Source organism: Gossypium arboreum, chromosome 9, assembly GCF_025698485.1.
Source record: "Gossypium arboreum isolate Shixiya-1 chromosome 9, ASM2569848v2, whole genome shotgun sequence".
Taxonomy (NCBI): domain Eukaryota; kingdom Viridiplantae; phylum Streptophyta; class Magnoliopsida; order Malvales; family Malvaceae; genus Gossypium; species Gossypium arboreum.
The window spans coordinates 7,528,064-7,548,869 of NC_069078.1; the positions used below are offsets into that span (position 1 = coordinate 7,528,064).

Genomic DNA, 20,806 nt, shown 5'->3' on the forward strand with positions numbered 1-20,806 from the left:
CGTGATAAGTGGCATCTGAGCTATTAGTTCGAAGGCACCATTGGGATGTCGAAAGAAGTTGTTGACTAGAATGAGCCAATGCAGACCCGTGTGAGGGCCAAAAAAGCAAGTTGCTCGAAGGACATGCTGATAGCTTTGGAAAATCGAGTTGGTAGTCTCGAGGAGTCCGTAGGGAACATGAAGGAGATGCTTGAGTTGGTCGAGGGACGCACAGATGGGTTTGACTCAATGGAAGAGCAACTCAGAGAATTTATGTTAAATTCTCCCGGTGCTAATGCGGAAAAGATAAATGAACTAGTAAATTCCATTATGAAAAAGCTAGCAGAGAGGGATGAGAATCTCGAGGATATGGTGTTAGCCATGAAGAAGGAAATTGAAGAGCTTAAGGGGAAGCTCACGATTTACAAAGCTACTTTGAGTAATAGGATGTTGTCTTCAAGGTCGAAGCAACAAGCAATGGATGTTCCCAAACCGGAGAAGTTCAAGGCTGCAAGGTTTGCAAGGTTTGCAAGGGATGTGGACAACTTCTTGTGGGAAATGGAGCAATACTTCCGAGCTATGGGCATCGAGAATGATGCCATTAAGGTAAACATTGCTTCAATCTATTTTATTAATGTGGCTCTCTTGTGGTGGCATCGTAGGTCTACAGATGAGAAACGTGCTGGGAACATAGTTGAGACTTGAGAGGAGTTCCAAAGAGAGTTGAAGAAGCAGTTTTACCCACAATATGCCGAGAAGGAGGCTCGAGCTAAGTTGCATTGTCTCACACAACAAGGCACTGTTCGAAAGTATGTTCGGGCATTTAATGAGTTGATACTTCAAATCACTGACTTAAGCGAGAAAAAAGTATTCTATTGGTTCGAGGATAGGTTAAAGCCGTGGGCAAGCATAAGTTACATAGGCAAGGGATCACCAAACTTATTGTAGCCATGGCCAAAGCAGAGTCCTTTGTTGAGCTTGGTCCAAAGAAAGGCAAGTTCGATCGTCTAAGCCTAATGGAAAGGGCAATGGTGAGAGAAACCATGAAGAAGATGAAGAGGGACATAGCAATGATGGCAACAATACCGATAGCACAAGTGGCAATGAGAAACCACGAGATGTGAAGTGGGGATCCAACAACCCAAGGGACAAGGGGAAGAGGATAAAATGCTTCCTTTGTCAAAGACCACACATGGTGCAAAAATGTCCAAAGAAATCAATGATTTCGGCTATCAAAAAGAAAGATAAGTAGAAGGAAGAGGCAAAGGTTATTGAGAAAAAGACATCGAGGGTTAATTTGATAGTGCTCATTCCTAAGAAAAGGAATGGTAGAGAAGGGTTGATGTTTGTAGACATCAACATTATAGGTCAAAAGTGGACTGCTCTTATCGATACAGAAGCATTAGACTTGTTCATATTGGAAAAGGCCGCGGAGAAACTTGGTCTCTCGATTAAGAAATCAAATAGAAAGATAGAGACAGTAAATTCCAAGGAGGCCCCAACTGTAGGAGTAGTTTGTATTGTGGAGCTACAAATTGGCGAATGAAAGGGCAATGAAGACTTTGAGGTAATCCAATTAGATGATTATGATTATGTACTTGGCTTAAAATTTCTTCATAGGATTTAGACAGTTCTGTATCCATGGGCCGATCACATTCATATTGTCACTAGTCCATTATCAAAGATTGTTGTGTTGGTGCATCGGAATATGAAGATTGGGACCAAGGTGTTGTCGTCAATCCAACTAGTCGAAGATGTTTCGTGTGGAAGAAACATTAACTTGATAGAACAAAATGCTACGAAAGCCCCTTCAGAAAGGTTAGTGGAACGTGAGACTGATATGAGGCTTGCAAAGTCGACTGTGGAGCCGCCACCTTTGGGAAATGTGGGTTGTGTATTGGACTTCGAGGGGAAAGAAGCGATGCAAAAGCAGTCAAAATGAGTAAATGCTTTTAGTAAGGTACAATGTGAACACTTTGATAGTGTTTTGAATTCTAACTTGTTGGCTTGGCAAGGTTGTAGGGGCCCTTTCAAAGTTCTTAAGCAAGGAGGTCGAGTGACTATGGGCGGTACGAAGCCAAGATGCGAGAATTAAAGGGATTCCAATAGGAGCAAGTTAAAATTGGGGCAAGTTAGAGCAGAGACTTCTTGCTAACGAGATGTACCAATGAGTGCAACGGTTCAAGTTAAGAGGCGACGAAAGTTGAGGCAAAGGTTATGAAGGAATGGACAACCCGATTGCAAGGTAAGTCGGGAAGAAGCCAAGTGTAACACCCCAAACCCGGCCTGGACGTTATGGCCGAATTTGGCAATGTCACATTGAAGTGTTTTTCGTAAAGCATGATATCGTTTGCAAAGTCCAATATTTGTTAAGCCTCTTTGTGTGATCTAAAAGATGATTTTAAAACTTGCGTAGGTACCCAAAAGTATTTACTTTAAAATGTTATTAATTTCAAAATCTTGTTTGTAGCAGAAGGTTTTTAAAACAGTTGCATACTAGCGTTTACTTGTAAAACGTTATTTTCTTGCGGTAGCTCTTAAAACCGTTTACATATTCAGAGTACTTTTTAAAAAATTTATCTTTTGAAAACCCATGTCCTACTGCTAGCAGATATAAATCAATATAAATAAAACTCCAAATTAAATGTTAAAAATTTAAAGAGGCCTTATTACAGAAAATACCCAAATTAAAACACTTATAATTTAAAAGTCAAAAATAAAAGCATGCGCGATTGTGTGGCCACTTTTGAGTCCCTCGCCGCACCGATCTGCCTAAGGGTTACCTGAGTAGATAACAGAAGGGTGAGTTTACGAAAACTCAGTATGTAATCCCTTAATAAACAAACAGTCAAACATACATTGGGCAAATACAGTTTGGGCCTAGGCCCTTTCTAGTAACAGTGGCAATATCAGTTTGGGCTTTAGCCCATGTCAATATAGAAACAGTCATAAGTTCAGGCCTTGGCCCATTGTAGTAACAGTAAACAATGCAGTAATAGTAAACAATATGCAAGTCCTACCCATCCAGCCTCTACACACCATCTCCATCCAACCCTACACTTTATGTGGGGATATAATCAACCCACCCATCCCTACACACCAAAATTAGCAATAGTTACGGCAGTAAACAGTATTTGCAGCAGAGCTGCCAGTATAATAGGCTTAGAACCATCAGTAATTTGCAGCAGAGCTGCAAGTACAGTACACTTCCTCCAATCATATAAAAACCCATCCCTATGCAATGCATCATGCAACATGTCATAATATTATACGTGTATTCAATATAGTTACAATAGCATGCTAAAATATAAACATACATCACATAGGGGTAAAACAGTCATCTTAACATAAAAGGGCAAAACAATCATTTTACCACATAAGGGCAAAACAGTCACTTTACCTCATAAAGGCAAAATAGTCATTTTATTAATTAAGAGTCCAGGTACGCTTACCAACCCAACAGAAGGTCTACAGTCGTCTCGAGCGACCCATGCAACTTTAACAGTAAAACAGTGAAAATAGGCCCAAAGCCCATATTACGGCCCATGTGGGCCCACACGCCCGTGTGGCCCACAAAGCCCAAAAATGGCCTTGGCCGTGTAAACTACACAGCCTATCTCAATAAACTTCACACGTCCGTGCACGGCCCATTATGGCCCAAATCAACCTTAGACCATAAAGACGCTCATGGTGGCCTCTACGATCTTATGCCTACGTTTAAGCGTTCGAATTACCACACGAGCGTACTCTACGATCTTATGCCTACGTTTAGGCATTCGAATTACCATACAAGCGAGCACATGCTCGTGTGGCGCCAACAGTCACTTATTTTGGCTTTTGTCGATTTACGAGTATGGCAATGTGGTTACACACCTGTTTACAAAAACATGCACGTAGCCCTTTAGCATTCCAAACTTTGATCCAATCCACAAACATTCAATTAGTCACGAGGTAATCAAATTAATGCTACTCCTTTCCATAACACTTATCCAAAGATCAATTATCACATACCTTGATTCGAACCCCTAAGCCCTTACACACCTAAACCGTTGATCAAGAATGATTTTTCCCCCTTCTTCGGTTATTATCTGCATACCAACCAAACCTATTAACTTTGATCATATTGCTCGCACAACCGTTTGAACCAAGCGTAAACCACTTACCGAAAATGTAAAACCGATTATAGAGAAGGGAAGTAATCGGTCTATCTTCACAACAAACACCCTCTGCGACAGAGGCAGAGGCTTAGTACAAACCGCCCCTAACAAATATCGATAGCCAAGAATACATTAGATGGAAACTATTAACACGACAGAAAGAGCAGAGAGGAGAGAATAACTATGTGCATTTAAACTGAGAGCCAGACTTACCAACGCAAAACCGGTGAATAGAATGACTATAGAAACGACGAATAGCAATAAAGGAAAGTTAGTCACAGTGAGGGTAAGAGAGGCAGGAGTATACGGCCAAGTATTATGATTGAGAAAGAGGGAAGATAAGAAGAGAATCAACCAGCCAAGAAATGATTGAGGGGAGAGGGAGAGGAGAAGGAATCGGTCAAGCATTAGGAGTTAAAAGCCGAAGAATTTGAGAGAGGGGAGTAGAGGGAACATTCAACCAAGGAGAACAAACAACAGAAAAAAAAAGGTACTAGTCATACCCACAATAATAATCGGTCTCCAAGAGAGAAAAATAGTTGGCAAAAATAGAAAATCAAAATAAAAAGTTCGGCACAATGGGAGAAAATGTGAGCTACTTGAGAGCCACTAGTTCCAAAATTGGCTCCCTCTCCCACTCCTATCCAATTTCGAATTTGGCAACATGCAAATCTCACATTCGACATGCTACTCCCTCTCTCCTCAACCTCCCTTGATTTTCTCCTAAAATCTCTCCTCAAATCCATCAACCGATCTCAACTACACAGTTCAAACTCCACTCCAACACCCAGTACTCAGACTTTTAATGAAACACAAACTCTAGCCGTCCAGCACTGCAAAATTTTAATCCTTTCATGCATGCAGGGATTCGAACCTCAGACCTCAGGTATAGATGACACGCCTCTTATCCCTTATACTAGCAGACCCTTTCTGTCATGTTTTACCCATTTTTATTTAAAAGCCTATTGCCTAAGATAGTGTTTATTCCTTTAAAAAACAAAACTTTTGCGCAAGCCAAGGCTTGAATCCAAGACTTCTCAGAACACTCAAAACACTTAACCACTGAAGCAGATACATAGTTGTGTCACTCTCTTGCACAACTAAACATTTATATGCTGCCTCTTAACTGTTCCCATGCTCAAGACCTAATACTTCTAGGCCCAAATTCGGGGTGTTACACCAAGGCAACAAGAGAGTTCCAAGGAGAATCAAGTCAGTGTCATTTAGAAGTCGCAAAGAGGTCGTTGTGAGAATGGGTGGGGGAGAATATCACAGGCCAAGGTGTATAGCCCGTGATCATGGCATAGGATGCACCCCATAGAGGTCTATCGATTAGATGGGGATCATTTAGCCTAGGAGAACTGGCCTGACTCCAAGAAATGTTAGAGAAGCCTATCAAATTGAAGCCTGGTTGACCCGATAATGAAGATATGGCAACATAGGCTATTTTTAGTAAATATGGGAATCATATCTTGTAGATTTGATTTGATATGATGTAATCTTGTAAATCCCTAAAATCAAGTGATAAGCTAATCTCGTCCATCGATGTAATTTGATCTTGACTGTTGGTTTTGAGGGAGCTCAACTATAAATAGATAGCTTCCTCCTCATTTGTATATCATCCATTGTATGTTGAATTCTTAAGAGTAATAGAATTCTTTGAGCATTTACTCAAACACTTTATGTGCAGTCTTTCTTTGGCTTTCTATTATTCATTTGTAGCTTCTTTTGGCATAATTTCTTTCGCTGTACAAATTGGTGCCTTAGAGAAATTCTAAAGGAATCCTCACTTTTTGGATTAAAGGCTAACCTAGGCGAGTTTGGAGCGAATGGATCACCCAAGGCGTCACGGATCGCGAGACGAAATATCTAGCCCTGTGACACTAGCAGGTTGTTTCCCTTTTGCCTTGGGCTATCTTTGCCTAGCATTTTCCTGATGTAACTATCCTATTTGTATTGCACTTTCCACTGCATCTTTGAGGGAAACACACCTTTCAGTGGAATGACCAGTTTGGTGGTAAAAATCACATATCTGAAAATAGTTCCTTATTGGGTCTAGCCTCATTGGGGAGGGGGATCTAATAATCTCGAGCTTGCCACATGTCATAGGATTTCGTCCAAGGGTGATGTTAGTGAGGTGTATTCATCGAATTGCCTCTAAAGTCCTCTGGATCTCTACTCCTTTCCTCTTGTGAAATTGAGTTGTTTACGATGCGTGTTATGAGGATAATCATCAAGTTGCCATCTTCTAGGTTTAGGGAACTTCGGGGAGGATTGCTCCTTTTTGTTGACTTTTAAAGACTTGTGCATCCTCTCATTGTTCCTATTTTACTCTTTCCCCCAACTATACCCGTCTTCTCTAGATGGTATATTGGAACTAAATGTTGAACTAGTTGCACTATTGATCTCTTCGATCTCAGCACACTTCGTGACCATGTCATATAACTGAAATAATTTTCTAGTCTATTTATGATAAGGTTGAATTTCAAAAATTGATGGTCGAGACTTGTTATGTAGGTCAAAATCACCTAATCATCAAGGAGGGGCTCTCCTTATCGTTGTCTTACTTCTAACAAGCTCTACTTGGATTTGAGTGTGGCTTTGTTGGTTAGGAAGTGCCCTACAAAGATTTTTGCTAACTCATCAAAGTTATTGATGGAGCCTGGTTGTAACGAGTTGTACAAGTTTATGGCATGGCCTTGGAGGGTCAAAGGAAAACTCATCTAGTGCTCCTAAAATCTCTATACAACTCTTAACTTGTGCTAGGTAATTGGTGGGGTCTTTTTTTCCATCAATCTAGCCTTTGAAACCTTGAAATTAGCTGGATGTCTTGTGGGAATGGTACATGGGGCTTAAGGGTCATTAACCTTAAGAGTATATCTTGTCTACCAAAGGTGTTTTGTTCTTAGGTCTTGTATCCCCTTCCATAAAAGTTCAACTTCACTTCTCCATGCCATCTCTCTAGTGGATATAGGCTTGGGCATATACTCAGCGTTTCTTTTTGAAGGCACATCACAACCTATTTCTGGCTCGACTTTTGTGCCCTCTGGTTTGGTTGTCCTTCAATTGAGGTTTTGGTCTTGCTTGATGGAGAAGACTATTTCTTCTTCATCTTCACGTTTTCCCATATCTCATCTATAATTATTTAGGAGCTCCTACATACTCTGCTGAAGTTGTTCTTCTTGTTGTTGGTATATGTGTTGTTAAAGTTGTTCGTGTAACACCCATCACTCAGTTCCATAACAAATTCAAGTAAGAGATGCTACATTCAATTTCAAATGCATCTTCCAAATACTTTTGCTTGTTTTTTCTCTCTTTTTTTTATAATTTTTTAACAATTAGTTCCACAATATCACCTTTTTTCTTTTTTCTTTTTTTTACTTATAATATAATGATAATAAATTTTACTTCATTAAATCACTTTTTAACATAATCGAATTTTATCAACATGATATACTATTCCCAATTATCAAAACAATTGAATATAATATCATACTAACTTTTCTCAAATTATATTTAATGCAGTTACACCCGTAAATAAATAAAAATCCAAATCAAATTCAATTCTTATCAGATTTAATTAATCATATTTTATTGTTTTCTTTTAATGAATTACAATCACTTAGTCCATTGAAATTCACTAATTTTATATTGATATTTCCAGACTTGACCAAAGTAGTCCCTAACTTCAAGTTTCACAGAATTTACAATTCAATCACTAAAATTTTAATTCTAAAATTTTACAATTTAGTCCTTAATATTTCAATTTTTTACCATTTAACAGTTTAGCCCTTGAATTATTATCATGTTACTTCTGAAACAGCTCGGGGTGTTTTAAATTTTGCAAATCAACCCCTTTTTAGGAATTTTTAGATTTTTCAAATTTTACAACTTAGTCCCCATCTTTCAATTACAGCTTTCTTATTCAATTTCTCTGAAACTTTTTATTCCAATAACTTTTACAACTCAGCAATTGATGATTTAATTCAAATTTCATTATTTAGCTTTTCAAATTCTATATTTATAGATCTTACAATTTAAACCTCTTCTTAATTCTTATCAAAATTAAACACTTTGTTCATTAAGTTTCCAATTCAATTCACATACAAAATTATTTCTAATTTCTTTAACATAGTTAATCCAACTTCCAACTATTTCTTTCTTTGATTCTCTATGTTTGAATTTTTAATCAACTAATTTATTTTTCACTAATTTCATCTTTATTCTATTTAATCAGTTGACTTTATTTTCTTTTCATGAACTAACATATTTCACCTATCTAAATTTTATTCAAAATAAATATTTCACACTTCCATCACTGCAAACAAACAACCACATCATCCAAAATAATCAAATCTCATTTTCATATTTCATAATTAAATTTATCACACTACTTTCTTCTAATTATTTATATTTAAGAAAACATAAAAATCATTCATCAATTTCTACATACTTTAATTATATTATTTTCACCATATAAAGTATACAAAATAATTCCACATATTTAATCTTTGCTTTTACACGACTATTTAAATACACATATTAATGCACATATGTATCCATACTCTCTTCCACTTCTAACATTCATATTCAAGTTTTCATATTTGGTTTTAAAAGAAAGATAAACTATAAAGATAATCGCTTTTGTTTGCCTTAGATTACATTTTAGTCACTTATGTTTGAAATGTTATGTTCTAGTCACTTACATTATCATTTTGTTACGAAGTGGTCACTTTACCATTAAACTCTATTATCTCCTTAACGCCAGTCTTACGTGGTAGTTCAAATGAGTTTTAAATTCCAACTTGGATGTCAAGTTCTTGTGATGAAAATACGTTTTTAATTAAATAAATTTAATTTGGACTGTCATGTAGGACTTCCAAGTTGGTATTTAAAACCCATTTAGACTGCCACGTAGGACTGCCGTTGAGGAGGTAACAGAGCTTAACGGTAGAGCAACCATTTCGTAACAAAACGATAATGCAAGTGACTAAAACTTAACATTTCAAACATAAATGACTAGAATATAATCTGAAACAAACAAAAATGACTATTTTTATAATTTATCCTTAAAAATATATACTTAAATTCTTTTTTTAAATGAAATCTAACTTAATCTTATAAAATTTTCTAAAAAATGGTTAGAAAATGTTCCTAAATAGGAAAGAAAGCTAATTGCATAAAAAACTGTCGTTTTCCACACCCCACATTGGGGTTTTTATATAGAGACAATGATTTCTCTTCTATCTTATAGACGCTTCTTTAATTTTTTCTATTCTATTTATTTATTCATTTTATTATTTAATAAATTAAATGAATGGTTAGGATATAATCCTTAAAAATCTTATCTAAGGATTATTAATTCAATCAAAATATTTTTTTCTAATTTGAAATTCAAAACAATCTTTTAATTTAAAATAATTAATATATCCTTGAAAATATTTCATTATTTTTAATCTTTCTCCTTCTCCAAGAAGATTAACCAAATTATTATTATTTTTTCTACCCTTCTACTGCCATTCAACCTTCCTTAGTGTGGAGGAGCTCTTTATTTTTTCTTTTTCTTTTATTTTAATCAATTAATTGACCAACCATTTAAAGTATACCAAATTTCACCCTTTTACTCATGTATATCCAAATATATTTATTAAATGTCTCATAAAAATCACTTAACTATGGGAAAATTGTCAATTAGTCTTTTCTCTATTAAATAATTAAATTACACTTTAACTCTTGAACTTTTCTACTTTATGCAATCTAGTGCATACCATTAATTTTCAATTTTGCCTATCAATATATTTTCATGTAATGTTTATAAAACAAATATTTATTTGTGACTCTACCTTTTCTTCCTATGATTTGTTTTCACTTTTAATCTTTCTTTCACCAAATTCTAAATTATTTATTTATTTTTGGCTAAACCAAATTTCAATGCTCTCAATCCATTTTCTTGATAAATCTCTTGTATACATTCCCGGAACAATACCGTTTATTGTACTAAAAATTTTGGGGTGTTGCAATTAGGACTTTTGTGACCGGGGGAATTGCTCTTGGAGTACTCTAAATTGCTTTTGGAATGCTAGAAATTCCTGAGAGTTTGGATTTGGATTTTGGGTCACATAAGCTTGCTTTTCATAGTACTGGTGAAACTCGAAAATTTTAAAGGTGAAAGTAGTCTACATTCACTACACTAATTGTTGATGTGAGGACCAGATAAGGTGGTGGTGATGGTTGTGATCATTGGTGAGCCACTGTGGGTGGTTAGGTATGAGAAACTATCAAGAGAGAAACAGAGATAAGAAGGAAAAGGGGGTAGATCCTCCTACTATGTGGGGACAAAGGGTTTATATACCTTGAGCTAGAATCCCGAGATGCCACCTGTCACTACCTTATAGGTGGCTCTAGGTAGGTTAGTCAACTAGTCTATTGTGGAAGGCTTAAGTGGGGGTAGTTAGGGTGGTGATTGGCAATTGGTGTTATAAATAGTGATTCCAGATTGAGCCTTTGTTAAATTAATTCTTGAAGAGTTCTCTCGAAGGACTTCTTTGAGGAATTTTGCTGAGAAGGCGGTTGGAATGAGTGGTTCTTTGGAGCAATGCCAAGGCATGAGGATCTGAGAAATCTGCTCGAGGTGTAAGGGTAATACAATATTTAAATATATTGATAAAATATATACAATACGTTGATTAATTGACTTAGCCAATTAAACTGAGCGACAAGCTTTGGAATTTTAGCTTGCTTTTTTTTTTTCTTTTTTTACTTGTTTTATTGTAGAGAGGGATAATATTTAATCTATATTTTTCCTTTTCTTAACAATATAGCTTTTAATTTTAGTCAGTATTATGATGTTGTGCTAGTGTACACAAGTATTATGTTGTTGAAAGGAGAGGTGAAAGATTAAAAACTCAAAATCCAAAAATATATTTAAGTGATATACAAATCTTAGTTGGCCGAATAAGTGTTACTTCATCAAACTTTGATGTGCAGATGAGATTGGGGGGATGAGGTTGGTAGGTTTTGGGCTTGTGCTTGGGCTTGGACATTGTGGGAGTTATGGCAGCTTGGGAGGAAATGTAATGGTATTACGAGAGAAATAGGAAAAATTAGGTTAGGGTTTATTAGTCTATACTTGTTGTTTGATTGAGTTGATATCACTCGTTAATCGGGTTTTAATTTAATCATAAAGTTATTAAAAACTTCTTATTTTTAATTAGTAATAAATATTGTTTTGAGAATAAAACCTAAAAAAAAAATTACATACCAATGCTGGAATTTGAAGCCAAAACATTATCGAATTGGATATTAAAATGCTTAAATTTGACTCACTTGATAATTCAAGCTTAATTTGATAATTACTAATTTGATTTTGATTTTTTTTTTTGTCAAACTTGAGTAATTGACTAGTACCAATATATTGCTTACATCCTTAATTAGCTTAATTTGGAAAAAGCAACAAATGTTTTATTAAGTGTTAATTATTTTAAACTTTGCCATGATGTATGAATGAAATGTATTAAATGTTAATTTAGCTAGTGTTAATATTTGGCTTGTCAGTCTGGGGTGTTGTGTGGGACGAGGATCAGCAGGGGGGACCTAGCCATACTCATTTGTTAGTTTGTTATTTGCCTATGATAGTATTGTGTTTGGGCAAGCTACTATCGAGGGGGCGAATATTATCAAGTCTATTATTGAGGAGTACGAGGCATTATAGCAAAATTGACTTTTAGCGGCCTTTTTTTAGGCCTAAAAGCGCCGCTAAAACTATTTGTGGCGTTTTTACAAGCACCGCAAAAAATGCCGCTATAGAAAACGCCGCTAAAGTTTGCGGTGTTTATCTAAAAAAATGCCGTTAAAGGTCATGACCTTTAGCTACGTTTTTCCCACAAACGTTGCTAAAGGTCATGACCTTTAGCGCTTCTCCCACAAACGCCGCTAAAGGTCATGACCTTTAGCGATGTTTCTCCCAAAAACGTAGCTAAAGGTCATAAAATTTTAAAAAAATATATTATAAAAGTCATGAAAAATATAAAAAAATTTAAATTCATTATCAAAATATTGAGAAAAAGAATAATATCTATGATATAAATATATATCCTACCAAACAGAAAGTTTATCAATAACAATCAAACAAAATACCGCACTTATCATACTACACCAGAAATCTAACAAAATACAAATAGAACAAAATAATGATAGAATGCACACTTTAAGCAGTTAGCTCAAACAAGTCGTCACTATGCATGAATTCAGCTAATCCTAGACCCTGCATCCAACAAAAACTCAAACCTGAGAAAAAAGAAACAAAAGTTAATGAATGACACATATAACATCAAATTAATAATAAAATATGCAATTAACAAGTCAACATTAACGCCACATATAACATCAAATTGCACAACTTAATATACTCAATACATTAGCATAAATAACATCACATTGATCAAGGAACTTAACACATTCGAATAGATCAATTTTAAGCTCACTAATGGTTAATTTAGCATGTGAACAGCATATAAATATTTTACATTTACAGCATGGTTTAATCAACTTCAAGCAGGAAATTAAATGCTGCAAATTTCTAGTATTCAAAATCATATATGGACAACATTAATATGACATTTTCGAGCACCTTAAAGACACATTTGGAAAATTTGAAGAACCATTTGAACAACCACATTCGAACATCTTAAAGACAACTAAATTTTGTCTTGTTTTGGACAACCTTAGAGGTCAACAAGGCATGTATTAAACCACGCCTAACATGTTTATTTCATCATGCTTTGAACAACAATAAACAACCATTAAACATTATATTAATTCAACTCTGTCGAAACCCTTTTTATTTTGAAAACAATGGGGATCAACTTTTGAAAACAAAAATATGGAGTCGCCACCAATCTCTTGATTTAGGTATGATTGGGCCACCTACTAAAACTTTTTATTCCATTAAAAATAAATTTGATTCACATAAAATCAAAAAAATGGGTTCGGGAGTCGGTTACGCATGAGGAAGGGTTAGCACCCTCATTACGCCCAAAACTTGGTACCAAATTGATTTGATGCTATCCTTACACCAAAAGATTTTTTAAAGAAAAGATTTTTCAAAGTATGATTCTTTTTAAAATGTTTGAATAGTTCAAATTAACGGTCAAAATTCTCTCGTTTCAAAGATATGCAGTACCATACTCAGCATGATTGGATACGATCCTTTATACCTTTAAAAATACGATTGATTTTTGACTTTTGAAAACTCGTACACTAAAATTATAAAAGATTATCCAAATATTTAGTTGACCGAAAAAATCATACCCAGCACGATTGAGCACGATTTTCCGAATTCCCCAAATATTGTATATTGCCTTATTTCAGAATTTTTGAATAATAAAGAAAATTGGAAATTTGCTCAAAACACGTTTATTTGTTTTAAAATAAATGGAATATTTAATGCATTGTATCGAAACATTTGCATAGGAAAGGATTAATGAACATGAAATAATAGGATACAACAAGTCACAATTAATAAATCCAACAATTATGTATTCTAAGTAAAATGTTGCCAAATTCTTAATCATGGATGGTAAACAATCAATACAAAAATAATATACAACAATAATTAACATGGCACAATATAATATAAAACGATCTACAAAATATGTACAAAATAAAATGAAATTTGAAATCAATATAGTATAAGACATTTCCAAAATATTGATGAATTAATGAACACATAATATAAGTTAACGAGTTTGTACAAAAACTAGGGATATATAATTATTTGAAATAAATATTGTGGAATAAAACATTTGAATCGAATAATATGCAAAATATTTTAAACACAACTTTATTTAAAATTGACAATGTGCATAATAGCTTATAAAATATTAAAGAACAATAAAACACATGATAAAATATAATGCACATGATAAATTCACAAAACATATATATATATATAAATAACTTTGGGAATAATTATTTATAAAAAATAGCATGAGATTAATAATGTATGAAAAAAATAAGTAAATATATAAATTATACATGTAACAAATTTTAAAAATATAATAATATACACAAAAGGTAAAAAAACTATATTTATAAAATACATAAATTTAGTGACGTATATTCATAAAACTATATCTATAAAGGAATTTTGAAACAAATGATATATAATATAATTTTACATGTAACAAATTGATTTGGATTTATGGTACATATAAATAATTCATACATAAGGATAATAAAATATGAAAGTGTAAACAATAAATAAATTGTATGATTTAAAATATAGTTCTTAAAAGAAATGCATTATACGCATCAATAATTTTAAAGGAAAATATATGTACATAAAAGAAATATTAATATGAAATCAATAATGTAGACTATAGTAAAATAATTTAATATGGGTTATATACATGTAAAGACACTGTAGAAATAATTGAATGTTAAAAAACATGGAATAAAAATATGAATTATAAAATTAACTTAATTTTATCATAAACTATACATTTAATAAAACCTAAAAACAATTAGATATAAATTTACTAAAAGGCTATATATATAAAAATAACATGGCTTTAATAACGTATGTAGATTAAATATAAATACTAAATATACGCTTAATAATTTATATGACGATAAAATAGACTTAATTTCTAAAAACGGATATAAACATTAAAATATGTGAATGAATTCAAAAGAAATTGCAAAATAACATGAAATTAATAATACACATAAACTAGAATAAATTTTATTACAAATAAAACATCAACTATTAAAATAATGGAATAAAAGAGAAAGAAAAATTATAATAATTTTTTTAAAACAAAATTCAATTATCAAAGCAACACGAAATATCACAACCAATAATCAATCATGTAAAGAAAATGTATGTGCAGTAAATAAAAAATGAGGATAAGACTTAATTGAAACAAAATTGAAATAGGAGAAACAATTTACAAATAAAATAATTGCAAAATAGGGTCAATGTGCCATGCGCACAAATGTGCGGGGACTGGAATTGGAAATATCCAGCGCCCACAACGCTACACTGAACCGCGGATCAAAGTGAAAAGGTGCACAAATTATAAGGCCAAATTTTAAAAAATAAGGTAAGCAAATTGGGCGCAAATTGAAAGCTCAGCGCGAAGGGAAGGATTCGTCGCGCAAATTCCCCATTTTTGAATGGAAATGCACAGATCGGGCCTGCTCAATGGGTCAATGCGCGGAGCTTTCTCATTATAAACGGCGTCGTTTGATAATTAGGTTTTAAAACCTTTCTTCTTCTATTCCCTTTTCCAAACGCAACCATCATTTAGGCCAGAACTCATAGCCCTAAAGTCGATTTATTAGGGCTCGTTCCAGCGACCACCAAATCCACCATTTCCTTTGGTGATCGGTGGTATACCAACGCCACCCAGAAGCCGTCAAAGGTCTTGTTCAAGGAGAACAGGTAAGCTGTTCTATTTTCCTTTTTGTTTTAGAAAAAAAACTCTTAGTAACACCCCTAGATCCCCCTTTCAACTTCGATTTCAACGAAGTGAACAGAGGTCAAGGTCCGATTCGTAAGGTAAGACTATTCTTTATTTTGAAATTCAAATAATGCAAACAATGGCAGGCAAATAAATGAAAATAATAAAAAAAAAGAGACTAAGGTAAATCACCTTTCCAAAAATTGTTTTTTTCTTTTTTGAATATGCGTATTGTGTATGAGTGTATGTGTACAGTGTGCGTAAGATTACAGGGATGAAATCAACGGCTTTTTATAGCCAGATTTTTAGAATAAAAAATAAAAATAAAAATTACATTTATTTGCTGTATTCTGTTAGTAGTTCTTCTGGTGTATTCCTGTGCAGACTCGGCCATACAGAGGAGACGTGCAAAGGAGGCCGTGCGATGAGCCACTCATGGGAGCCCCAACTCTCTGGCCTATTCTAGAAGCTTCTGGTGCTCACATCTGCTGTACTCTTTTTTTTTTGGTGTTTTGGGCCTCGGGTTTGGGCTATTAGAATTGGGTTTTAAGATTATTTAATTGGATCAGATTTTATGTAATTGGGTTAGGGGATGTTTGTTTAATTGGGTTAGAAAATGTGTTTGGGCTGCTTTTAATTTAGTTTATTATTTGGGCCTGATGGTGTGTAAAACTTGGACATTATTATGGATATTTGGACTTTAATTTTTTAGTTTATTTTGTGTTTGTTGTTTTTTTGGTTTTTGGTATAAGCCCGGACAAAAATTGGGCCTTACAGCTGCCCCTCTTTGCTCATTGTCATGTAATGAGAATAGAGCAAAGACTTTAAAAGGACTAATTTTTCCCGTTCTGCTGAATCTTGACTGTAACTTTAGGGAAATAGGACCGGTGGCTCAAATCTGCTCCATCGTCGATAAATGGAGATAAGATCTGCCATCCTCAATCTTCTCCACAACTGCTTTCGAAAATAAATCTTCAATCTGCTTCTTTGCTACATCAAGAAAATACGACTCCAATTGCCAACCTGCTCTCTTGCTACCTCAGAGAGATAAAGCTAGTGGCTAAAATCTGCTCCATTGTTGACACATGGAGATAAGGTTCACCATTTTCGATCTACTCCATTGCGACTTCAGGGAGATAAGATACTCAATTTTCAGTCTGCTTTCTTGCTACCTCAGAAAGATAAGACTCCATCTTCAACCTGCTCTCTTGCTACCTTAGAGAGATAAGGCTGGTGGTAAAATCTGCTCCATTGCCGATACATGGAGATAAGATTCACCATCTGCGAAGATCTACTCCACTGGCATTTCAGGGAGATAAGATCTTCAATCTTCAGTCTGCTTTCTTGCTACCTTAGAAAGATAAGACTCATTCTTCAACCTGCTCTCTTGCTGCCTCAAAGAGATAAGGCTGGTGGTAAAATCTGCTCCATTGCCGATACATGGAGATAAGATTCACCATCTATAAAGATCTACTCGACTGCCACTTCAGGGAGATAAGATCTTCAATCTTTAGTCAGCTTTCTTGCTACCTCAGAAAGATAAGACTCATTCTTCAACCTGCTCTCTTGCTACCTCAGAGAGATAAGGCTGGTGGTAAAATTTGCTCCATTGCCGATACATGGAGATAAGATTCACCATCTGTAATGATCTACTCGACTACCACTTCATGGAGATAAGATCTTCAATCTTCAGTCTGCTTTCTTGCTACCTTAGAAAGATAAGACTCATTCTTCAACCTGCTCTCTTGCTACCTCAGAGAGATAAGGCTGGTGGTAAAATCTGCTCCATTGTCGATACATGGAGATAAGATTCACCATCTGCGAAGATCTGCTTCGTTGCAATCTCAGGGAGATAAGATCCTCAATCTTTACCAATGTCGCTACACTTTCCTCTGGGGAACCTATCCTGTAGACTCCAATTTATATGCACATGCTTATGCCAAATAACTAGGATGCTATGATTGAAATGAAACCAATGCTCCTAACTAAATGTGTTATGAATGATATATGCAGAAATGAGGATGATTCCATTTTAACAATTTAGGGTATCGTCACTCGTTGTTCATTAATATGCTGTTACTGACGCGTTTGCTCAACCATCATCTTGACAGAGTATCCCAAAGAAACAAACCTATCTTGTCTAGCGAGTTTGCCCCACTGTAATTCCAACGTCCCTTCTACTACTCTTGTAGAGACAAAACACTGCAACTCATAGTTGAATTTCCCTTTGTTTAATCTGCTACCTCACTCCTCATGTGCTATAGCCAAATGTATATTTTGATATTTGTATGTATACAAATATCATTTCCCCTTTTTTTAGAATAATTCCCTTTTTATACTGATCATTTCTTCAAAATTGTATCACCAACGCCATATCTTGTCCTTTTGTTCAATCATCATTTGGAAAAAAATTCTTAAAAGGCGATTTATTCAAATATGTCCTTGAACTTGAGCGTATTCTAAACAATTATTCCACTTCAGATTCTTGCATTATCTAGAAATTCCTAGAGTAATATGCAAAACTTCTATTGTGAAAACATCACTAGTTCATTCATCATTATGTCAATGCAACATGCTTGCAATCAAATCGTAATAATGGATAAGAATGGAATTAAACTTGAGTTCAAAGTAAATTATCAAAAGAACAACAATGGCCATTATTTGGGAATGTATATCTTGGAAAAGAAGGGATGATTCAAAGATAACCAATTTACTGAAAATGAGGACTAGGTACCCTTGTTATCGCAACCTGAGCTTCACTGTACGAACCTCTTGAAGACCAATTCAAACTCGACATGTGTTTAAGAGATCAGATGCACTTTCTCAACGCCCCAAGATGAAACATACCCCCTTCATGGTTAATTCAAGTATAGCAAGGCCATTGCCTTCCCACTTCCATATTTGAGCTGCCCTTTTCGGGTTTTCAACTCAAATCCCCTTTGGTCACAAGCCGCCCTTTGCGGGTTTTCACCTTGGCCTCTCATTTTCTCTTTTTTTGTTTTTATTATTGAGTCTCAAAGCGCCCTTTGCGGGTTTTCACTTTGGCCCTTTTCATTTTTATTTGGTCTCAAAGTGCCCTTTACGAGTTTTCACTTTGGACTCTTTTTTTTTTGAAAGTCTCAAAGCGCCCTTTGCGGGTTTTCACTTTAGGCTTCCCTTGTTAAGTGTAATACTTTTTGACAGAATCCGAGTTCACTGGATTAGACAAATTTCTTCCATCCATTTCAACTAGGATTAATGCACCACCGGAGAAAGCTTTCTTCACCACATAAGGTCCCTCCCAATTTGGCATCCATTTTCCTCTTGTCGAAACCTTTTTTAAATCGAGTTTTGGAAAATAGGAATCGACTTTAAAAATGAAAACGGGAGTCGCCACCAATCTTTTTAGGTGTGATTGGATCACCTTTAAAACATTTGTTTTAAAATCGTTGGTTTTGGTCTACGAAATCAAAAGATTACGTACGAGGAAAGGTTAGCACCCTCGTAACGCCCAAAAATTGGTACCTAATTGATTATCAAAATGTCTCTAATGTCGTAAATTAAAAATTTTAAGATGTAATCCTCTTTAAAGTATTTGAAAACCTGGGTTTACTTGTATCAAAGTATTGTCTATAAGTTAGCCTTTTAGAAATCCCTATCTCAAAACAGCAAAATACTACATCCAGTAAGTTAAGACATATCACTTTGCAATTCCAAGACAGTCACTTATATTTTGAAATCCTTTAAAAACCTTAGAAGGCTACTTGACTATCCGAACTTAACGAGAAAAGTTGCAACCCAATAAGTTAGGGCACTACTTTTTCGAAATTTCCAAACTTCAAGCATTGCCTTTATATTTTTTTGAAAATTTTGGAGCCTTGTCTTTTTAAAGATGATGTGTGGAGAATTGTACTACATTATAAATCATAATAATATATTATTGTACTAGGTAGATAAAAAATGAATACTACGATAAAAAGAATAATACATATAAAGAAAAAAATGCAAACAAAGATATATGTATAACATGTATTTAAAATGAATAAACAAAGTATATAAACATACGAAATAATATTTAAATGATGCATGATATATAAAAAAATAATCAAATAATGTGTGGTATACAAATAGAAGAAATATAGTGTCAATTTGCATATAATTATAATAAAAATAAACTTAACACATACATGATACATACAATATAAAACATATAGAAGAACTAATATAAAAAAAGTAATTAATTGCTAACAAAATATACATACAATTAAAAATAAGACATTTCATAACCATTTTAAAATAGTATTTAATAGATAATATAATAACAAGAATAAAAGAATAATAATTATATGATAATATATTGGTTTAGGAGTATGTACGAGATTTCATAATATAACAATATTAGTTTAAAATGAAATAATATATAGTAAATAAATAAATAATTAATAAAAATATGTATATAGTGTGGGTTAAAAATATGATTTAATAATAATAATTTACATTTTTAAAATAATATATATAATGTAATCATAAATAATATAATTGGCGATACATGATATACATAACATATATATAAAAAACAATAAATAAAAATATTATATAATAAAATGTAATATAAATATATAAGAAATATAATAGATATAATATAAAATAACATGTAAAATAATATATATATAAATAATTAATAAATATATAATATATGTGAAAATATAATAATAATTTGAGGAAAATAATAAACGTCACCGTTTCCCCTAATACGATTCTAAATCATTGGGAGGATCGAATTGAAATAGAATTAAAATATTAATACCAAATTAAAAAATAAATAAAATGAAATTAAAAGTATAAAAATTGCGAGAGGACTAATTGGGTAATTAACCCAATTCTCAAAAATGCGCGGATCCTCCCTGGGTAATCGGGTCAACGCGCGAATCCAGAAGGGAGACCTGAGATCACGGTGCTGGACGGTCGCAAGGAGGACGAACGCATTGATGGCGCGTCAATGCATTGATGGCCACGATCTGGGGAGTTGAATCGACGCTCCCCGAAGTTTTCAGAAGCTGTTGCGGCGCTGTAGGGAGAGAAAGCTAGGATTAGAAACCCTAGCTGATGGTGTTAGGTTCTGGGCCTCTGAGAGCTTGGGTCAATTGGGTCTAGTTTAGGTCTAGGTCTGTAACGGTATTGGGTTGTAACCGGGTTTAGGTTTATTTAATTTTTGGGCCTACGGGT

At 34.1% G+C, this 20,806-nt stretch overlaps 1 long non-coding RNA gene across 1 annotated transcript; it reads left to right on the top strand.

Annotated features, from left to right (window-relative positions):
• Positions 1 to 10,640: 10,640 nt before the first annotated feature.
• LOC128280915 (uncharacterized) lies at positions 10,641 to 16,317 on the top strand. The gene is made up of 2 exons (XR_008271117.1): positions 10,641 to 10,775; positions 15,986 to 16,317. It is a non-coding gene; the product is annotated as an uncharacterized LOC128280915 (long non-coding RNA).
• The last annotated feature ends 4,489 nt before the right edge of the window (positions 16,318 to 20,806 follow it).